Source organism: Rattus norvegicus, chromosome 6, assembly GCF_036323735.1.
Source record: "Rattus norvegicus strain BN/NHsdMcwi chromosome 6, GRCr8, whole genome shotgun sequence".
NCBI lineage: Eukaryota > Metazoa > Chordata > Mammalia > Rodentia > Muridae > Rattus > Rattus norvegicus.
The window spans coordinates 67496643-67513143 of NC_086024.1; positions in this window are offsets into that span (position 1 = coordinate 67496643).

Genomic DNA, 16501 nt, shown 5'->3' on the forward strand with positions numbered 1-16501 from the left:
TTTTGGGTTGGCCAACAGTTCCTGATCATGGGGCCTGCCTTAGAAATGTGGTAGATATACCCATTGCCACTCTATTGCAGAAAACTGATATTTCTCTTTCCAGCCACTATCAATTGCGAAGAACTTATTAGAGGTGGAACTTTGTGCTGGGATCTTGTCCTCTTTGAACTTGTGCAGGTTTTGTATATACTGCACCCACCTTTGTGAATTTATATGTCCATCAACCCTGTTGTACCTGGAAGACACAATTTCCAGTTATCTCCCAGCCCTGTCTTTTACTACTTTTCTCCTCCTGCATAGAGCCCTGAACCTTAAGTCAAGGTTGTTGATAAAAACATCACATTTAGGGCTGAGTACTCTAAAATCTCTCACTCTCTGTAAATTATCCAAACTAGAACAAATCCTGAGTCAGGAAAGTAGACAATAATAATGAATAAGATCTCCCAGTCTTCAGTGTTTACACTGTGGCAGGCCCTATTCTAAGTATTAAACTCTAAGAATCACAGGCGTCCTTAGATTAGGAACTTGAGTCAGGCCCACATTACCACCGTCTTACAGACTTCAGAAGCTGAGGCACAGAGACATTAAACAAGTCATGCAAGTTTTCACAAGTGGTCGATTTTGAAACCAGATGGTCAGTAAGACCCAGATTTCAGGATCTGCATTCCAACTAACTGCTCCGTTATGGTAGTTGCTCAGTAAATGGAGGGAAAATAAAGAAATAAAAGAAAGTATGGTAACAGAAGGAGAAAAACCGAGTCATTTCTCTTAAGCATTCTTTCTCTTTTCCTTCTTTGAAGAAGGGATGCGTAAGAAGTTAATAATTCCCTCAGAATTCACTTGAGAGTCCCTTGAAAGTGGGTAACTATCTGTCTCTGTGGTAATCACAGGTATAAAAATTGTACTCTGGTACCCACGTCATAACTTTTCGCATTAGATGGGTCATTTGGGGTCCACCGTATGTACATTCAGCCTGTTAGAAATGTTTCCCAAAGAGGTTTCTCCAAATCTGAAACACAAGGGGGCAGTATTTCAACAGCTCTGGGATTTTGGACACATAAAGTATGCTTCCAGTGATTTCTACAGGGGAAAAAATCTTGTTGGACTGATTATTTCAACTAAAGAATTTTAGAGTCCAGGGAAGGATGCATTTTAATGACTCCAGGGAACAGATGAAATTAAACGCATTATCCAGGATTTTCTTTCCTAGCCTCCTTTCACCTGCCTTTGCCGAGTTTATGTCGGCTGCAGGAATTTTGCCCCATGCCTTAAATCACACTCTTTGCTGGAGAACCAAGGACCAGAAAAATTCACAGTAGCTTGTTTTGGTGCAGATTTTCCAAGGTCACCTTCCAATAGGATAAACTTATGATATGCTGGAAACTCTGTGTCCAGACAACTCATTTACTGCTGGAGAGAAATACCACTTAAGTGGAAAACAAACTCCATCCTGGTGGTCTACTGCTGGTGACACTTTTTTTTAAGGGAACTTTTTTGTAATTTATTGTTGGGCCTACTTAGCCACTTTTGTTAATAAATTTTTCCAGACCCAAGATTTTTGTTTCAAAATCCCCTCATCCAGCCAAAAATATCATTTTGCATGTTTTATAATTTCTGCATTAATGAATCTAATAGTTTAATCATAATTATGCTAAATATTACATAGGTTGTCGTAGATAATATCACTTTCCACCACATTTCAATCTCCTACTGCCTATAGCATAAACTTAGATCATAGATTTAGGTCTATTTTTATTAGAAAATTTTAAATCACAATCTGAAAAAACTCCCTCCCAGATTTAGTAGTATGCCATTATCATTTACTGAGATATTATGAGTATATGAGTCAGTTATGTTTTGATTGCTTAAGTCTAGATTTGACTGGAGTCAACACAAGGCTCACCTGCCTTTTTTTTTTAATTTTTTTTTACCTCTGTGATATCTGATCTTCCCCAAAACCTTGCAAAAAAAACTTTGCTAACTTTGCAAATGAGGAAATAGACTGGTTAAAAATGTGCTTAACGTCAAGAATCAACAAATGGGACTTCATAAAACTGCAAAGCTTCGTAAGGCAAAGGACACTGTCATTAGGAAAAAACTGCAACCAACAGGTTGCGAAAAGATCTTTACCAATCCTACATCAGATAAAGGGCTAATATCCAAAATATACAAAGAACTCAAGAAGTTAGACTCCAGAGAGCCAAATAACCCTACATGGGCTACAGAGGTAAAACCCCTAATGGACTACAGAGTTAAAAAAAGGAATTCTCAGCTGAGGAATATTGAATGGCTGAGAATCACCTAAAGAAATGTTCACCATCCTTAGTCATCAGGGAAATGCAAATCAAAACAACCCTGAGATTTCACCTCAAACCAGTGAGAATGGCTAAGATCAAAAACTCAGGTGAAAGCAGATGCTGGTGAGGATGTGGAGAAAGAGGCACACTCCTCCATTGTTGGTGGAATTGCAAACTGGTACAACTGCTCTGGAAATCAGTCTGGAGTTTCCTCAGAAATGTGGACATCTCACTATCTGAGGACTCAGCTATACTTCTCCTGGGCATATACCCAAAAGATGCTCCAATATACAACAAAGACACATGCTTCACTATATTCATAGCAGCCTTATTTATAATAGTCAGCAGTTGGATAGAACCCAGATGCTCTTCAACAGAGGAATGGATTAAAAAAATGTGGTACATCTACACAATGGAATACTACTCAGCTATCAAAAACAATGATTTCATGAAATTCATAGGCAAATGGATTTAACTAGAAAATATCATTCTGAGTGAGGTAACCCAATCACAGAAAAACACACATGGTATGCACTCACTGGAAAGTGGATATTAGCCTCAAAGCTTAAATTACCCAAGATGCAATCCACAGACCACATGAAGGTCAGGAAAGGATGAACAAAATGCTAATGCTTCACTCCTTCTTAAAAGGGGGTACAAAATATTGATAGGAGGGGTTATGGAGGGAAAGTTTAGAGCAGTGACTAAAGGAATGACCATTCAGAGCCTGCCCCACATGTGGCCCAGATATATACAGCCACCAAAACTAGATAAGTGATGAAGCTAAGAAATGCATGCTGACAGGAGCCAGATATAGATCTCTCCTGAGAGACACAGTCAGAGCATGTCAAATACAGAGGCAAATCCTAATTCTAGCAGCAAACCACCAAAGTGAGAACTGGAATTCCCACCAAAGTGAGAACCGTTGGAGGAATTAGAGAAAGGATTGAAAGAGCTGAAGAGGCTTGCAACCCCATAAGAATAACAATGCCAACCAACCAGAGCTTTCAGGGACTAAACTACTACCCAAAGACTATACATGGACTGACCCATGGCTTCAGCTGCATATGTAGCAGAGGATGGCCTTGTTGGGCACCAATGGAAGGAGATGTCCTTGGTCCTGCCAAGGTATGACCCCCAGTGCAAGGGAATGTAGGGGTGAGTAATAAGGGAGGGTGGATAGGGAGGGGAACACCCTTATAGAAGAAGAGGAGTGAGAGGGGAGAGGAGGCTTATGGACAGAAAACAGGGACAGGGAATAACATTTGAACTGTAAGTAAAGAAATATCCAATAAAAAATACTTAATAAAAAATGTTCTCAAGGTCATAGAACTAGAACTGTAAAGTTGAGACACCAGACACTACAATCTGAGTTTGGAATATACATGGCATCTACATAAAGTCTGCATCCTTTATCCAAGCATTCGCCTCAAGACAGTAGTCCACAACATTGGGTTGACACATTAACTTTTTGAATGAGAGGATGGGCTGGAAGCTGGGGTCAGCTTCTTTGTGTCCTATGATGGAAACTCTGAAATTCTATCCATTCTCTAGTCTTCAATGTACGTGGGATGGCCTGGTCTTACTTAGCACTGCAGAGATTAGGTTAAAGCTATCTAATGATTTTGTAACTCCTAGAGTTATTTGAAATATCCTGTTACTTATTGTTAAAAAAAAGGTATGCTTCTGTCTCACTTATTTTTTTTAGTTTCTTTTACCCCACTTAGATTTCATTTTATTTTACTTTTTTAAATTTTTTATTAGATATATTACTTTACTTACATTTCAAATGTTAGTCCCCTTTCTGTTTTCCTGTCCCATCCCTCTCCACCACCTCCCCCATACGGGTATTCCCCCATACATCACCCTTACTGACCCTCTCTCATATTCCCCTGCACTGGGGGTCTAACCTTGGCAGGACCAAGGGGTTCCCCTTCCACTGGTGCCCCAACAAGACTATTCTCTGCTACATATGCAGTTGGAGCCCTGGGGCAGTCCATGTATAGTCTTTCAGTAGTGGTTACACCCTGAAAGCTCTGGTTGGTTGGCATTGTTGTTCTTATGGGGTTGTGAGCTCCTTCAACTCTTTCAATACTTCCTCTAGTTTCCCCCAAGGGGGTCCTATTCTCAGTTCGGTGGTTTGCTGCTAGCATTGACCTCTGTATTGGACATGTTCTGGATGGGTCTCTCAGGAAAGATTTATATCCGGTCCCTTTCAGCATGCATTTTTTAGCTTCATAAATCTTATCTCGTTTTGGTGGCTATATATATATGGTCCACATGTGGGGCAGGCTCTGAATGGCCATTCCTTGAGGTACTGCTCTAAACTTTGCTTCCATATACCCTCCTATGGATATTTCCCCCCTTTTAAGAAGGAGTGGGAGCATCCACACTTTGGTCATCCTTCTTGAGCTTCCTATGGTTTGTGGATTGCATCTTGGGTAATTCGAGCTTTTTGGCTAATATCCACTTATCAATGAGTGCATACCAAGTGTGTTTTTCTGTGATTGAGTTACCTCACTAAGGATGGTATTTTCTAGTTCATTCCGTTTGTCTATGAATGTCATGAAGTCATTGTTTTTGATAGCTGAGTAGTACTCCATTGTGTAGATATACCACGTTTTTTTTAATCCATTCCTCTGTTGAAGGGCATCTGGGTTCTTTCCAACTTCTGTCTATTATAAATAAGGCTGCTATGAACATAGTGGAGAATGTGTCTTTGTTGTATGTTGGAGCATCTTTTGGGTATATGCCCAGGAGAAGTATAGTTGGGTTCTCAGGTAGTGAAATATCCAATTTTCTGAGGAACTTACAGACTGATTTCCAGAGTGATGGTACCAGTTTGCACTTCCAACAATGGAGGAGTGTGCCTCTTTCTCCACATCCTCACCAGCATCTGCTTTCACCTGAGTTTTTTATCTTAGCTATTCTGACTAGTGTGAGGTGGAATCTCAGAGTTGTTTTGATTTGCATTTCCCTGATGACGAAGGATGTTGAACATTTCTTTAGGTGCTTTTTGGCCATTCGATAATCCTCAGCGGAGAATGTTTTGTTTAGCTCTGTATCCCATTTCTTAATAGGGTTATTTGTCTCTCTGGGGTCTAACTTCTTGAGTTCTTTGTATATTTTGGATATTAGGGTTGGTATAGATCTTTTCCCAATCTGTTGGTTGCCATTTTGTCCTAATGACAGTGTCTTTTGCATTACAGAAGCTTTGCAGTTTTATGATGTCCCATTTGTATATTCTTAATCTTAGAGCATAAACCATTGGTGTTTTGTTCAGGAAAATTTCCCCAATGCCCATATGTTCGAGACTCTTCCCCACTTTTTCTTCTATTAGTTTGAGTGTATTTGGTTTGATGTGGAGGTCGTTAGTCCACTTGAACTTAAGCTTTCTACATGATATTAAGAATGGATTGATTTGCATTCTTCTACATGCTGACCTCCAGTTGAACCAGCACCATTTATTGAAAATGCTATCTTTCTTCCATTGGATGGTTTTAGCTTCTTTGTCAAAGATCAAGTGACTGTAGGAATGTGGGTTCATTTCTGGGTTTTCAATTCTGTTCCACTGATCTATCTACCTGTCTCTGTACAAATTCCATACAGTTTTTATGACTATTGCTCTGTAATACTGCTTGAAGTCAGGAATAGTGATTCCATCAGAAGTTATTTTATTGTTGAATTTAGTTTCTGCTATTCTGGGTTTTTTGTTATTCCAGATGAATTTGCAAATTGCTTTTTCTATCTCTATAAAGAATTGAATAGGAATTTTGATGGGGATTGCATTGAATCTGTAATTGGTTTTGGCAAAATGGCCATTTTTACCATATTAATCCTGCCAATCCATGAACATGGAAGATCTTTTGATCTTCTGATGTCTTCCTCAATTTCTTTCTTCAGAGACTTAAAGTTCTTATCATATAGATCTTTCAGTTGCTCGGTTAAAGTCATACCCAGATATTTTATATTATTTGGGACTGTTGTGAAGGGTCATTTCCTTAATTTCTTTCTCAGCCTATTTATCCTTTGAGTAGAGAAAGGCTACTGATTTGTTTGAGTTAATTTTATACCCCGACACTTTGCTGAAGTTGTTTATCAGGTTAAGTAGTTCTCTGGTGGAACTTTTGGGGTCACCTAAGTACACTATCATATCATCTGCAAATAGTGATATTTTTATTTCTTCCCCTCCAATTTGTATCCCTTTGATGTCCTTCCGCTGTCTGATTGCTCTGGCTAGGACTCGAGTACTATATTGAATAAGTAGGGAAAGAGTGGGCAGCCTTGTCTAGTTCCTGATTTTAGTGGAATTGCTTCAAGTTTCTCTCCATTTAGTTTGATGTTAGCTACTAGTTTGCTGTATATTGCTTTTACTATCTTTAGATATGGGCCTTGAAATCCTGATCATTCCAGGACTTTTATCATGAAGGGGTGTTGAATTTTGTCAAGTGCTTTTTCAGCATCTAATGAAATGATCATGTGGTTCTTATCTTTGAGTTTGTTTATACAGTGGAATATATTGATGGATTTTCATATATTAAACCACCCCTGCATCCATGGAATGAAGCCTGCTTGATAATGATGGATGATCGTTTTGATGTGTTCTTAGATTCGGTTTTCAAGAATTTTATTGAGTATTTTTGTGTCAAGATTCATAAGGGAAATTGGTCTGAAGTTCTCTTTATTTGTTGGGTCTTTGTGTGGTTTAGGTATAAGAGTAACTGTGGCTTCATAGAAGGAATTCATTAGTGCTCCATCAGTTTCAATTTTGTGGAATAGTTTGGATAGTATTGGTATGAGGTCTTCTATGAAGGTCTGATAGAATTCTGCACTGAACCAATCTGGACCTGGGCTCTTTTTGGTTGGAAGACTTTTAATAACTGCTTCCATTTCTTTAGGAGTTATGGGGTTGTTTGGACGGTTTATTTGTTCTGATTCAACTATGGTATTTGGTATCTCTCTAGGAAATTGTCCATTTCCTCCAGAATTTCCAGTTTTGTTGAATATGCTTTTGTAGTAGGATCTTATGATTTTTTAATTTCTTCAGATTCTGTTATGTCTCCCTTTTCATTTCTGATTTTGTTAATTTGGATACACCCTCTGTGACCTCTGGTTAGTCTGGCTAAGGGTTTATCTATCTTGTTGGTTTTCTCAAAGAACCAGCTCCTGGTTTTGTTGATTCTTTTTACTTGGTTGGTTTCAGCCCTGAGGTTGATTATTTCCTGCCTTTTACTCCTCTTGGGTTTATTTATTTCTTTTTTTCTAGAGCTTTTAGGTGTGCTGTCAAGCTGCTGACACATGCTCTCTCCTGTTCTTTTTGGAGGAACTCATACCTATGAGTTTTCCTCTTCGTATCACTTTCATTGTGTCTCATCAGTTTGGGGATGTTGTATCTCCATTTTCATTAAATTCTAAGATGGCTTTAATTTCTTTCTTTATTTTTTCCTTGACCAAGTTGCCATTGAATACAGCATTGTTCAACTTCCATGTATACGTGGGCTTTCTCTATTTTTATTAATAAAGACCAGTCTTAGTGCATGATCTGATAGGATGCATGGGAGTATTTCTATCTTTCCGTATCTGTTGAGGCCTATTTTGTGACCAATTATATGACCAGTTTTGGAGAAGGTTCCATGATATGCTGAGAAGAAGGTATATCCTTTTGATTTAGGATGGAATGTTCTATAAATATCCTTTAAATTCATTTGGTTCATAACTTCTGTTAGTTTCTCTATGATTCTGTTTAATTTCTGTTTCCGCGATCTGTCCAGTGATAAGAGTGGGATGTTGAAATCTCCTACTGTTATTGTGTGAGATGCAATGTGTGCTTTGAGTTTTAGTAATGTTTCTTTTATAAATGAAGGTGCCCTTGCATTTGGCGCATAAATATTTAGGTTGAGAGTTTATCTTGGTGGATTCTTCCTTTGATGAATATGAAGTGTCCTTCCTTATCTTTTTTATTGACTTTTGGTTGAAAGTCAGTTTTATTTGATATTAGAATGGCAACTACAGCTTGTTTCCTAAGGTCATTTGCTTGGAAAGTTGTTTTCTAGCCATTTACTCTGAGGTAGTATCTGTCTTTGTCTCTGAAGTGTGTCTCCTGCATGTGATACAATGCTGGGTCCTCTGTACTTATCCATTCTGTTAGTCTATGTCTTTTCATTGGGAATTGAGTCCGTTGATGTTGAGAGATATTAAGGAATAGTGATTGTTGCTTCCTGTTATTCTATTCCTGTTATTCTGTTGTTGTTAGAGGTGGAATTATGTTTGTTTATCTCTCTTTTGGTTTCATTGCAAGGAAATTGTATTCTTGCTATCGGTGCTGTGTAGTTTCTCTCCTTGGATTGTATTTTTCCATCTCTTATCCTTTGTAGGGCTGGATTTGTAGAAAGATATTGTGTAAATTTGGTTTTGTCATGGAATATCTTGGTTTCTCCATCTATGTTTATTGAGAGTTTTGCTGGATACAGTAACCTGGGCTGGCATTTGTGTTCTCGTTGGGTCTGTATGACATCTGTTCAGGATCTTCTGGCTTTCATAGTCTCTGATGAGAAGTCTGGTGTAATTCTTATAGGTCTGCCTTTATATGTTACTTGACCTTTTTCCCTTACTGCTTTTTATATTCTTTCTTTGTTTTCTGCATTTGGTGTTTTAAGTATTATGTGACGGGAGGAATTTCTCTTCTGCTCCAATCTATTTGGAGTTTTGTAGGCTTCTTGTATGTTTATGGGCATCTCTTTCTTTAGGTTAGGGAAATTTTCATCTATAATTTTGCTGAATATATTTACTAGTCCTTTAAATTGGGAGTCTTCACTTTCTTCTATGCCTATAATCCTTAGGTTTCGGTCTTCTCATTGTGTCCTGGATTTCCGGTATGTTTTGGGTTAGGAGCTTTTTGCCTTTAACATTATTTTTGACAGTTGTGTCAATGTTTTCTATGTTATCTTCTGCTCCTGAGATTCTCCCTTCCATCTCTTTTATTCTGTGGTGATGCTTATATCTACAGCTCCTTGTCTCTTCCTTAGGTTTTCTATATCCAGGGTTGTCTCCCTTTGTGCTTTCTTTATTGTTTCTATTTCCATTTTTAATTCCTTCACCTGTTTGGTTGTGTTTTCCCGTAATTCTTTGAGGGATTTTTGTATTTCCTCTCTGAGGGCTTCTATTTGTTTACTCATGTTTTCATGAATTTCTTTAAGGAAGTTCTTTATGTCTTTCTTAAAGTCCTCCATCATTATCAAAAAATGTGATTTTAAATCTACATCTTGTTTTTTGGTGTGTTTGGATATCCAGTATTTTCTTTGGTGGGAGTACTGGGCTCTGATGATGCCAAGTAGTCTTGATTTCTGTTGCTTAGGTTCCTGAGCTTGCCTCTAGCCATTGGGTTGTCTTTGGTTTTTGCTTGTCTTGCTGTTTCTGAGAGTGATTTGGCCCTGCTGTAGGCCTCTGTGTCAGCACTCCTGTAGAACTGTTTTCCTGTTTTCTTTCAGCCATTCCTGAGAACAGGTGCTCTGATTTCAGGTGTGTCAGCACTCCTGGAGAATGTCTTCCAGCTCTAGGCCTGGGCAGGAATCAAAGGGTCCTACCCCTCATTGTTCTTCGGTTCTTGCACCCAGCAGGCACAGTTGGTGCTATGCGATTACCTCTTGGGTCTAGACTGTGGGCAGAGGGTATTCTCCTCTGACTTCTCAGGAGTATCCACACTTCTGAGGGTCCAGCTCTCTTCCCCACGGGATACAGATGCAGGGAGCTGTTTGGCTGGTTCAGTTTGGTCCTGGGTGTAGACCAAAACTTGGGTACCAGTAGTTGTCTGTTCCTATATCCCAGTGTACAGAGGCACCATGCAGTTTCCCCTTGGACCAAGGTTGTGGACAGAGGTTTGCAGAGGTGGTAGTCTTTCCTGCAGTCTCAGGATGTCTGCAATCCTGGGTGTTCAGTTCTCTTCCCCTTTTAGTTTCTTTAAAAAAATTTTTTATTGATTCTTTGTCAATTTCATATCATGCATTTCAATCCCTCTCATCTCCCCATTCCTTTGTTTTTGCCTCTTCCATTGTAACCTCCCCCCACAAAAGAAAATAAAAAAATTAAAAACAAAACAAAAACCTCAAACAATCAATCAAAAAACAAAACAATACAAAAAAAGCCCATCTCCCACATGTCTTTGTGGAAGGTGTAGTGTATCACAATATGTTCCACAGTTCACCCTTTTGTTCATATTTCTTTGCTTGTAAAAGTTCATTGCAATGAGTCATTGGTCTGTTTGAAGCCTCAGGATCCTGCTATCAATACTGGATCCTCACTGGGATTCTTCTCAACTCTCCTATTGTTGCTCATGTCATGAAGGTTCTGCAGATCCAAATCTCCCAATTTTGTGGTAGCTAAGCTGGTCAAAGCACCACCTCTCCAGTACCCACACCACCAGTATAAGCTCTCCAGCACTGTCCTGACTAGCTCATCATAATTGAGTCATTACTCGATTAGAAAGGGGCAGGGACAACTCTCTCCTATACTCATGGTCAGCTCACCCATGCCCAAGTAATCAGAATCAGCTCTAATGTGCAGCCCAGGTGAGCTGCACAGCCAGCTCTCCTGACTGCCACCAAGGGTGAGGGATAGGGAGGACATCTCAATTCATGCATTCTCATGGCTGCCCCACTTTTTCACAGGAGTGATTTCTGCCTGGTTTTGTGTTAAAACACTTAAAGAAACTTAGCGAGTGTTATAATTATCTTCTTAGCTTTATTCTCTCAGATAAGAGGCAGAAATGATTTTTCAAGGCAGAATGAACCAATCAATCAGAAGAAGCAGCTGTAATCTGATTTCAGAGCAATCTGCATGATAACAGCTGACTAAGGAGAAATAATTTCTTATCGCAGTGGGATAACATGCAAATGAATTTAAACTTCAGGCTCTTTTCCCTCGTAGAATGTTATAGAAGTCAAACAGAATGTGGTTATGTATGAGAAAGGCAATGGTGTGATGTTTTCTCTTAGGACATTTTGAAGGGGACAAAATAAATACTTCACTCTGTGTGGCCCAAATTCAAAACTTAAAAATGTTTACCAACTGTGCACAAAGAATGATGTTAAAGGAAAAGGATCAATCTTATTACAAGGTAACTTCAGACATTTTTTTCTTTAGTGAGTAACATTAATTTGCTGCCTACCCTTCAGTATAGTTTAGTTTACTCTAACCAAAGCTGGAGAATTTTTATTAACTATATATGTGTTGAGAAAAGTGTTCTTGGGGAAAGGTTGACCTAAGTGACCCTGAAAGGTTGGATCAACTCTGAAATTCTTGTCAATTAATAACATTAATGCTGGTTGCCTTTACTCTTAAGAAAACCCATCATATTGTTTTATAAAGAACCAGTGATTTCTTTATGGGTGTGTAGGTCTACTATGCTCAGTGGGCAATCCCTTATCTATGACATTGATAATTCACAAATTGAAATTAGTAGGTTATTAAAGAAGGGGAGGCATGAAGTTAGGTGTGGTTAGAGAAATGGGGTTGAGACTGGGAACAAGCTACAGGGAATGGGGAAGATGAATTTAATAAAAAATACATTGTATCAAGTTCTCAAAGAATAAATAAAATATTTTAAAAGATTGAATACAATGATGAAATTTAGAACTAGCAGATTGATTGCTAGTTGTGATATGGTTGCCTTCTTTAAAGATCTATTTTTTATTGTTTTTAAAACTATGTGTGTGTGTGTGTGTGTGTGTGTGTGTGTGTGTGTGTGTGTGTGCGCGCGAGCGCACCTATCTGTGGATGTTCCTGAGCCCAGAAGGCATTGAGTATCCTGAAGCTGGAGGGAAAGGCACTCGAGCTATACAACATGGGTTCTAGGAACCAAACTCAGGTGAACTCTGAGTTATCTCCCCATCTGCCGTTGCCTTCTTAAAAATTACAAAAGCTGTGAGAGACTGTAGGCTTAAATTTTTTAAATCTATTTTTAGTAAGACTTCTCAAATGCTTCGACCCCTCTTCTAGTCCGCTGTCCAAAGGTAGGGGAGAAAAACGGTACATAGGACAAGGAGATGTGGACCTGTTTAGAAGTAGTTCTTTTGGATAATTCCAATCTTCATTTCTCAGGATAACAGCAGTCCAGTTCCATGGTGTCAGGATACCAAACGCTAATCAGCAGTGGTGGCATATATCCCAATGGAGTTATGTCTTTCAATTACATCTGTAAAAATAATTTTTGAATGGTGTGATGGTTTGAATGTGGTTTGCCCAGGGAGTGGCACTATTAGGAGGTGTGGCCTTGTTGGAGGAAGTGTGTCATTGAGGGCATGGGCAGACCCTCATCCTAGCTGCCTGGAAACTAGTCTTCTCCTAACTGCCTTTGGAACAAGAGGGAGAACTCTCAGCTCCTCCTGCACCATGTCTGCCTGGACACTGCCATGTTTCCTGCCATGATGATAATAGACCGAACCTCTGAACCTGGAAGCCAGCCCAATGAAATGTCCGTTATAAGAGTTGCCTCATCATGGTGTCTTTTCATAGCAGTAAAACACTGTCTGAGATAAGTGGTATCCAGATCTCTTCATCAGAGGAAGAAGATGGGAGTTCCACAACAGGCAGAGACTTCGTGGTACAATCCTTTGGTTTCATGAGTAAACATCTGGACAAGCATACTCAAGGTCACACAGCAAGTTTGAAGAGACTCAGTGAGCAAACATTCTTGCTGCCAAGCCTGAGTCCTGGGAACCCCGTGGTAGAAGGAATAACCTGATTCCCACAAGCTTTCCTTTGACCTCCACACTTGCACGATGTCATGTAAGTCTCTTGCGTGTCTGCAGGTGCACACGTCCACATGCATGTTTATATATGCTTGCACACACACATACACACATGGAAATACATATGTAGGTACATTCATAAAATGGAAGCAGTAAAAAATGAAAAAAATAGTTATTTAATCTCTCTGAGGGTTCAATTTTCTCCAGACTACCTTCTTACATCTGAAAATAAGAGAGGCCACAGGCTGTGAATAAGACTTCAGTTAAACAGAAGGAGATTGCAGTTATTAAAAATGGGTCCTTCCTGAGAGAAACATGTTAGGAGATGGCTGTATCTAAAATGAAAAAGCTCTGTGTTCCTTCTCACAGAAGCCAGAGATCTCAAACCAGACCATTGACACATTCCACTTAACATTTACAAGTGAAGATGTGTGGATAAAGGATATAGTGAGGGACACACAGTGACATAGCACAGCTTCCTCGATGTTTTGTATGGTTTGTTTTTGCTTGTTTGTGTGTTCTTTAATTTGTGGGGTAGGTCGCTATTAATCTCACCAACCCATGAGCATGGGAGATCTATCTTCTGATATTCCTAATACCTTCTCCAATTTAATTCTTTAAAGAATTCAAGTTATTGTTATACAGGTCTTTCACTTGCTTAATTACAGGCACACCAAGATATTTCATATTCTTTGTGGCTATCATGAAGAGTGTGTTTCATTGATTCCACATCTTGTTAGTCATGTATGTAGGTAGAAGGACTACTGATTTTTTTTAAAGTCAATTTTATATCTGGCCAATTTACTGAAGATGTTAGCCAGCTGTAGGATTCTTAGGTAGAATGTTTTGGGTTTGCTTATGTATACTATCATATCATCTGCAAATAGTGATACTTTGACTTCTTCCTTTCTTATTTTTATTATCTTTATCTCCTTTAGTTGTCTTATTACTCTAGCTGAAATTTCGAATACTATAAATACACACACACACACACACACACACACACACACACACACACACACACACACGGAGAAAGAAAGTGAGCAGCCTTGTCTTGTCTTTGATTTTAGGAATTGGTTTGAGATTCTCTCCATTTAATTTAATATTAAGCTATTACCTCACTCATGGTGGATGATCTTTTTGATATGTTCTTGGTTTCCATATGTGAGTATTTAATTGAATATTTTAATCAAAGTCCATGAGGGAAATTGGTCTGTAATTCTATTTATTTGTTAAATACTTGTGTGGTTTGGGTATCATAAAATAAGGCCTTCTGTTTCTATTTTGTGGACAAATTTAAAGAGTATCTGGCATTAGAATTCTGCACTAAAACCATCTGGCCCTGTCTTTCTTTCTCTCTTTCTTTCTTTCTTTCTTTCTTTCTTTCTTTCTTTCTTCCTTCCTTCCTTCCTTCCTTCCTTCCTTCCTTCCTGTTGTTGGGAGATTTTTAATAATTGCTTCTATTTCCTTAGGGTTTATATGTCTATGTAAATTTAAATTGTTTATCTGATGGTGATTTAATTTTCATAAGTGATTTTGGTAAATGGTATTTATCAATAAAATTGTCTTTCTTTTTTCTTCTTTTTTAAAGATGTTTCCAATTTTATAAAGTACATGTTTTTGAAATATGACCTAATGATTCTTTGGATTTCATTGGTATCTCTTGTTGTGTCCATTTTTGTTTATGATTATGTGAATTTAGACATATTCTATCTGTCTTTTGTTATCTTGGATAAGAGTTTATCTATCTTGTTAATTTTCTCAAAGAACCAACTCTTTTTCATTGATTCTTTGTATTCTTTTCCTGGTTTCGGCTTTATTGATGTCAGTCCTGGGTTGATTATTTCCTGCCATCTACTCTTTTTATATGTGTTTGCTTCTTTTTGTTCTAGAGCCTGTAGATGTGCTGTTAAATCACTAGTATGAGATCTTATTAATTTTTTTAATGACAGCACTTAGTGTTATGAACTATTCTTTTAACACTGGTTTCATTGTATCCCATAAGTTTGGGTATGTTGTGAATTAATTTTCACTGAATACTAGGAAAACTTTAATTTCTTTATTTATGCCATGATGAAGCAGGATGTTTGATCAGACAATATTTACTGGAAAAACCAATTTCAAATTGCTGTGTGGCTCAGACCTAGCATATACCATAATCCAAGAGCTTTGCATTTATTATAAACAACATTAAATAAAGTCAAACATAGGTCAGAAGCATAGCACTCAACCAATTATTTTACAGTAAGTGAACATAGGGAAAAAGCATTGAGAGTAACAGGAAGTCAGGACAATTGATAGAGAGACACACAGATGGGAGGGGAATTCAGTTTGGGTCGCTCTTAACACAACTTGGGGAAGGAGACCTTCTTTATGGACTATAGGTATGGATGAAGGTCAGCAGAGTGCTTTCTCTGCTTCTTTGAGCTAGCAGGCTTTGATCCCAGGACCTACCTCCCAAATCTTCATTGATAAGTTTGAATGGTTGAAATTTTGTTAAAAAGTATCATTCAGGCTGTGCCTGGAGCTAACCTGGTCCCATAACTCTCTGTACTCAAATCCCATGGGGACAGAGTTGGACTTTCAGAAGTGCAGAAAATCCTGAGAGCCCAGGGGAGATCACCACTTCTGTTCACATTCCTGGCCCAAGACCAACCTTCCTAGTGCCTTCTATGCCCACCGGGCACAGGAACCTGGGAGCAGTCAGGGGCAGGGACCTTCCAGTTTCTGCCTGAGCCCAGAGCTGAAAGCCAGTCTCCAGATGTTCTGACACACCTGAGAGCAGAGGTAAGACCAACTCTTCTACTCCAAGCGACCTGACTGGTGGCCTCAGGACACACAAACACAGCAGCAGTCTGGGACAGAATACTTTCAGTTTATGCCTGCTCATTGAGCTGAACCAGTCCCACAGCTCTCTGTACCCAAATCCCCACGGGAGTGAGAACTGGACTCTCAGAAGTTCAGACAATCCTGAGAGCTGAGAATTCTTTGTCTAGCTCTATACCCCATTTTAATAGGGTTATTTGGCTCTCTGGAGTCTAACTTCTTGAATTCTTTGTATACATTGGATGTTAGCACTCTATCCAAAAAAGATAGCATTTCACCACACAGTGCTGGTTCAACTGGTGGTCAGCATGTAGAAGAATGCATATTGGTTCATTCTTGTTGCCCTGAAAAAGTTCAAGGCCAAGTCAGCCAAGGACCTCCACATAAAACCAGATACACCTAAACTATTAAAAGAAGAAATAGGAAAGAGCCTTGAACACATGGACACTGGGGAAAATTTATTGAATAGAATACCAATGGCTTTTGCTCTAAGAGCAAGAATGGACAAATGGGACTTCATAAAATGGCAAAGCTTCTGTAAGGCAAAGGACACTGTCATTAGGACAAAAAGGCAACCAACAGATTGGGGAAAGATCTTTACCAGTCCTATATCTGATAGAGGGCTAATATCCA